Below are 7,241 nucleotides of genomic sequence, written 5' to 3'. Positions count from 1 at the left end.
TTCAAACAGGTGCAGTTAATACAGGTAATGAGTGGAGAACAGGAGGGCTTCTTAAAAAAAACTAACAGGTCTGTGAGAGCCGGAATTCTTACTGGTTGGTAGGTGATCAAATACTTATGTCATGCAATAAAATGCAAATTAATTACTTAAAAATCATACAATGTGATTTTCTGGATTTTTGTTTTAGATTCAGTCTCTCGCAGTTGAAGTGTACCTATGATAAAAAATTACAGACCTCTACATGCTTTGTAAGTAGGAAAACCTGCAAAATCAGCAGTGTATCAAATACTTGTTCTCCCCACTGTATATACAGTATGTAGTGCTTATGAAGCCCTGAGTGTACAAAACATTATGACATAGACAAACCAGGTGAAATCCAGTGAAAGCTATGATCCCATATTGATGTCACTTGTTAAATCCACTTCAATCAGTGTGGATGAAGGGGAGGAGACAGGTTAAATAAGGATTTTTAAGGCTTGAGACAATTGAGACATGCATTGTGTGTGCCATTCAGAGGGTGAATGGGCAAGACAAAATATTTACTGTAAGTGGGGTATGGTATAATGTGCCAGGTGCATCGGTTTGCAACGCTGCTGCTTTTTTCATGCTCAACAGTTTCCTGTGTGTATCAAGAATGGTCCACCACCCAAAGGACATCCAGCCCCAACTTGACACAACTGCGGGAAGCATTGGAGTCAACATGGGCCAGCATTCCTGTGGAACGCTTTTGACACCTTGTAGAGTCCATGCCCCATTGAATTGAGACTGTTCTGAGGGCAAAAGGGGCGGAGCAACTCAATATTAGCAAGGTGCTTCTAATGTTTTGTACACTCAGTGTAGTTCATTGCAAACACGGTCACATTAGTGGGCCTGCAGGTCCAATAATACGACTAAAGAAAGACAACTGACGAATTTCAAATAAAGTAAACATTTATTTGTGTTTACGGTGGAGAAAATGTGTATATTCAACAAAAGATGAGAGTTGAAGTTGTGCTAAAATCATCACGTAGATAGGACTAAGGACTTTTGTCCATTGGTTTAAGAACATGTTAATTTCTGTTACATGATTATAGAGCGACACTAGTTGATGGTGTTCTTCTTTATGAAGCCTTCATAAGATGCACTTCAAATAAAGCGGGACCGAAAACTGTTACCGTCCAACCCTGCTCCCATTACAGTTAAGGGAATGACACACTAATGAGGGTAAATGGAATCTCAAAGATCCTACAATTCACAGATTCAACATATTCTGTCATTCCCAGTCTTTCCCTATATCTCAAAGCAGTGCTGAAAACCCTGCATGTCTCATAAAGATCCCTCTGGCTGAAACCACACTTTCCTCTCTCCATCTCTCCCTCCCTTCCTCTCTCCCGTGGGGTCTCTTCGTTATTAGCTGTCATTGGCAATAAGCCGGGCCTGGTGTGTGTGTGTGTGTGTGTGTGTGTGTGTGTGTGTGTGTGTGTGTGTGTGTGTGTGTGTGTGTGTACTCGTTTTGGTGACATATGAAGACAATTTTATGACAACTCACCTTCAATGTCAGGACGCTCGGAAATATGAGGACATTTTTGGAGTCCTCATTTTTCCGAGCTCACTACAGTGTTCTAGACGACCATAGAATGCCCCTAAACCAAAAATCTGAAAAGTCTTTAAATGTCACAATCTCATGATTTGAAGTGTGTGTGTACGCTTTTTGCTCACCTGTGAATACGCCACCTAGTGGTCAGTTTTGGAACATTAACACACTTTAAACACACTTTAGTCACGTGACACACTTTAGTCACGTGACACACTTTAGTTACGTGACATATCCTGATTTTGTTTGAGCACACTTTCCAACTATTCAAGATAGATTTACTTGATTACACATAATACATGTCATCATAGTCAACTATAACTAAGCTTTGGATAAAAGCGTCTGCTAAATGGCATATTATTTATTTATTATCATAAAATCCCCCTAAATCCCTCAAATAAAAACGTAATTTAGCATCAATTAGCCAGATAAGCTAATGTTAGCAAATTAGCTGAAAGGAATGAAAAGGACTTTTGCCACTTGGAAAATTCAGAACTGGAAGAAGTGCAAGAGAAATGAAGGTAATACATTTATTTTTCTTCATTTACAACTAAAGAGATAGTTATTATCTAAGGTGTTCTTACATTTAAGTGTTCTTGACCACAAATGTTACTTAGCACTATCATGTTTTTCCATTTAAAGCCAAAGTGATGATATTGGTTGTTCAGTTCAGATAATGTTATTTGTAGAGTTTACAGTACTATACTTTTATAACAGTATTTATCTTTGAAGGTGTTAAGATTGCTTTCTGTGCTTACTGTGAAAAGATTGCTATTGTGATTGCAGTTGCATAAGGTTTGCACTGATCGGTTAGCCTAATAAGCTAACCAGATACTGCATTAGTAAGAACATGAGCACGATATGACTAAAGGCAGACTAATACCATTTGATATATCCTTATTCGATTCAAATCAAGTATTAGTCTTTTCTGTATTTGTCTCGCTGACTTTTTGTCATCCAATGTAGATGTTTTCTAGTTGAGGAGCACATGGGCAATTGAAGAGCATGTCAAAACGAAGAGCCAGACTTAGTCCTGAGGCTGAGGCTATTCATTTTATTATTTCTGGAAGTGACAAGCCTTGTTATAAAGTCAAATGGATCAATGACTATAAAGGTATGTTATACACACACGCTACACTTATTGGGTCATACCATATTGGGATGTCATTTGAAACACATTCAAGTCTTACACAAGTGAAAAAATCACTGCGTACCGCTGCATTAGACACATACGGCTTTAACATCCAATTTCAGAAGTTATGTTGTGATTCTTTTGCAAGCAGTTGGGGGATGGGGAAAAATATTCAAGATTTATGAACTACACCTCCCAACTTCTATTAGAATGTGTGATATTGGTGGTAATTTCCTTGGCCAGTCGGCAGACCGTTCGCGCTATGTGTGAAAGCCGGTAATGTGATTTAAATTCAAAAATGTTTTTAACATTTGATCATAACAACCCCAACGATAAACGGAATGTAGAAGCATTTGGGTGATAAAAATGTACAATATATGTGAATGATGCGTATCAGCGCGTAGAACAAATACGGCACCATTCAAGTTAACAGAACAGCGAAAATGCACCGCCGAGTAGGCCTACCGACAGAGTGTTCACAACATGAGTGGGTGTGTGCGTAATCCCTGCCTGTTGTGATTTGGGAATTTTTGTGTACGCTGATGTCCTTAAATACAAAGTCTGCAATAAAGCGGTCTAAAGCGAGGAGTCAAAGGCAGACTCAGCGGTGCAAGTCACTGCAGGTCTAGTGGTGATAACTGCTGGAACCTGACCGGGGATCACATCTCTTTTTGCCCCGCTTTAACGCCATTGTTTCGGCGTTTCCGTTTTTAGCTGTAGATCTGTCATTAAATCCAACATAAAATACGTCTCCTCGTGATTTCATAGTTTTCAGACCAAATTTATTTTGAATGATGTCACCTTTTTGGGTCCTTACCAGTTTGCACCCCTGCAATGGATCTTTCCCCTAAATATTAAATCATACACATTGATAAGCAGGCTAAATGGGTCTGATCAACTGCAATTCATTAACCTAATTTGAACTGTATTACTTGATACTAAATTCTTAACTTTGTTACATCAGGACGTGGTGTATTTGCCTCAGCACCAATTGAAAAGGGATCCTTTGTCCTCGAGTACCGTGGGGAGTTTATATCGCAATATGAATGGGACAAGAGGCAGGGGAAGTATACGGAAAAGCAAAATGCTTTCTTGTTTGATTTTGAATGGAACAATGGCTCATGGTGGTAAGTAAAACCCTATAAGACATCAGTTAATCTCTATATGTTTATATGTTTTGTGGAGAAAACGTAAATCTGTTTCCCTCTTCAATTTTAGCATAGATGCATCCTGCGAAGATGGTTCACTGGGGAGGCTGGTAAATGATGCCCACAGGTCCCCAAATTGCAAAATGAAAAAGATGATAGTCCAATGTAAACCTCATCTTTGCTTGTTTGCTATTGAAAACATCCAAGCAGAGAGTGAAATAACCTATGATTATGGATAATCTCAGTGGCCATGGCGTGCTCTGGTAAGTAAATCTGCTTTGATATATTATAATGTATATGATCTGTCAAAGAATTATAAAATATATAATTACATGTCCCTTCTTGCATGTATGTTGTCACCGCTTTATATATATATATATACAGTTGAAGTCGGAAGTTTACATACACCTTAGCCAAATACATTTAAACTCAGTTTTTCACAATTCCTGACATTTAATCCAAGTAAAAATTCCCTGTTTTAGGTCAGTTAGGATCACCACTTTATTTTAAGAATGTGAAATGTCAGAATAATAGTAGAGAGAATTATTTATTTCAGCTTTTATTTCTTTCATCACATTCCCAGTGGGTCAGAAGTTTACATACACTCAATTAGTATTTGGTAGCATTGCCTTTAAATTGTTTAACTTGGGTCAAACGTTTCGGGTAGCCTTCCACAAGCTTCCCACAATAAGTTGGGTGAATTTTGGCCGATTCCTCCTGACAGAGCTGGTGTAACTGAGTCAGGTTTGTAGGCCTCCTTGCTCGCACACGCTTTTTCAGTTCTGCCCACACATTTTCTATAGGATTGAGGTCAGGGCTTTTTGATGGCCACTCCAAAACCTTGACTTTGTTGTCCTTAAGCCATTTTGCCGCAACTTTGGAAGTATGCTTGGGGTCATTGTCCATTTGGAAGACCCATTTGCGACCAAGCTTTAACTTCCTGACTGATGTCTTGAGATGTTGCTTCAATATATCCACATAATTTTCCTTCCTCATGATGCCATCTATTTTTTTAAGCGCACCAGTCCCTCCTGCAGCAAAACACCCCCACAGCATGATGCTGCCACCCCCGTGCTTCACGGTTGGGATGGTGTTCTTCGGCTTGCAAGCATACCCCCTTTTTCCTCCAAACATATTGATGGTCATTAAGGCCAAACAGTTCTATTTTTGTTTCATCAGACCAGAGGACATTTCTCCAAAAAGTACGATCTTTGTCCCCATGTGCAGTTGCAAACCACAGTCTGGCTTTTTTATGGCGGTTTTGAAGCAGTGGCTTCTTCCTTGCTGAGCGGCCTTTCAGGTTATGTCGATATAGGACTTGTTTTACTGTGGATATAGATACTTTTTTACCTGTTTCCTCCAGCATCATCACAAGGTCCTTTGCTGTTGTTCTGGGATTGATTTGCACCTTTCGCACCAAAGTACATGCATCTCTAGGAGACAGAACGCGTCTCCTTCCTGAGCGGTATGACAGCTTCGTGGTCCCATGGTGTTTATACTTGCGTACTATTGTTTGTACAGATGAACGTTGTACCTTCAGGCGTTTGGAAATTGCTCCCAAGGATGAACCAGACTTGTGGAGGTCTACACATTTTTTCTGAGGTCTTGGCTGATTTCTTTTGATTTTCCCATGATGTCAAGCAAAGAGGCACTGAGTTTGAAGGTAGGCCTTGAAATAAATCCACAGGTACACCTCCAATTGACTCAAATGATGTCAATTAACCTATCAGAAGCTTCTAAAGCCATGACATCATTTTCTGGAATTTTCCAAGCTGTTTAAAGGCACAGTCAACTTAGTGTATGTAAACTTCTGACCCACTGGAATTGTGATACAGTGAATTATAAGTGAAAAAATCTGTCTGTAAACAATTGTTGGAAAAATTACTTGTATCATGCACAAAGTAGATGTCCTAACCAACTTGCCAAAACTATAGTTTGTTAACAAGAAATTTGTGGAGTGGTTGAAAAACGAGTTTTAATGACTCCAACCTAAGTGTATGTAACCTTCCGACTTCAACTGTATACACTGATTAAATAGAGTATAATACAGAATATTTATTGTTGTGTTTCGTTGCAGACACCAAGTGACAAGATCCCAGCTCAACCTTCAGCAGACCAAGAAGTGAGACAGAGATCCACTACATCCTTCCAACAGGTTATTACACATTTATTGTAGATCTTTTCTATTTAAATTAAATTGTTGTCTCAGTTCATTCCAAAATATGAATTAAATGGCTTTTTACTGTATTACAACCAACCTTTTGTGTAAAATGTTCACAAAATCAACATTCCCATAACTTGTTTCGATATATTAGCGTAAACAAAATTAGCCCGACCATTTGACAGAACTAACCGCCCCTCAAAACATAAAATTAATCTTTATTCTCTCTAATGCCTATGTTTTTGTATTTTTGGGGCAATGTTTTTGCCCATTTAACATATTTCTTATCAATTTGCGTGATTTAATTTATATGGCAGTTTATCCATTTAGATTACTTTTAAGGTTGTGAGCTTTCTTTTACAACAAAAGGATAACTCAAAGTCAGGAACCTTGACTCTAGATGTGTTCAGTCGTCAAGTCCTCATTTGGTACTAAGGCTGTTCAAGACGTAAATGTGTTTCAGATGACGTCCCGATATGGTATGACCCAACCAGAGTAGAGTGTGTGTGTTACACGGTCCTCATATTGTTGGTTAGCAGATATTGTACAGTTTTAACCATTTCTATAGAGTCTTGCATAAAAAGCCCAGATCCACATATGAATTATCTTTCCTAACATCTGTGGTCAATGCAGCCCTTGACCTCAGCAATGAGTCTCACCTCAAAGGTGATTATGATAGACAGGTGGTAGGAATATATTGTGACTGAACTGAGTATGATCATTAGTTTACTAAATAGATATGATCTATATTATAAAACACAATATTTCTGACATGTTATTGTTGTATTTCGTTGCAGACACCAAGTGACAAGATCCCAGCTCAACCTTCAGCAGACCCAGAAGTGAGACAGAGATCCACTTCATCCTTCCAACAGGTTATTACACATTTATTGTAGATCTTTTCTATCTAAATTAAATTGTTGTCTCAGTTCATTCCAAAATATGAATTAAATGGCTCTTTACTGTATTACAACCAACCTTTTGTGTAAAATGTTCACAATATCAAAATTCCCATAACTTCTTTCGATATCATAGCATAAACAAAATTAGCCCGACCATTTGACAGAACTAACCGCCCCTCAAAACATAAAATTAATCTTTATTCTCTCTAATGCCTATGTTTTTGTATTTTTGGGGCAATGTTTTTGCCCATTTAACATATTTCTTATCAATTTGCGTGATTTAATTTATATGGCAGTTGATCCATTTACATTGCTTTTAAGGTGG

General features: G+C 38.3%; 1 long non-coding RNA gene across 1 annotated transcript; it reads left to right on the top strand.

Moving 5' to 3' along the window:
* Positions 1-2,334: 2,334 nt before the first annotated feature.
* Positions 2,335-4,124, top strand: LOC311099716. Its single transcript, XR_014609757.1, has 3 exons — positions 2,335-2,687; positions 3,670-3,832; positions 3,924-4,124. It is a non-coding gene; the product is annotated as an uncharacterized lncRNA (long non-coding RNA).
* The last annotated feature ends 3,117 nt before the right edge of the window (positions 4,125-7,241 follow it).

This window comes from Coregonus lavaretus, assembly GCF_964263955.1.
Source record: "Coregonus lavaretus genome assembly, chromosome: 24".
In the NCBI taxonomy this organism is placed as follows: domain Eukaryota; kingdom Metazoa; phylum Chordata; class Actinopteri; order Salmoniformes; family Salmonidae; genus Coregonus; species Coregonus lavaretus.
This window is presented reverse-complemented; position numbering and strand designations above follow the sequence as displayed.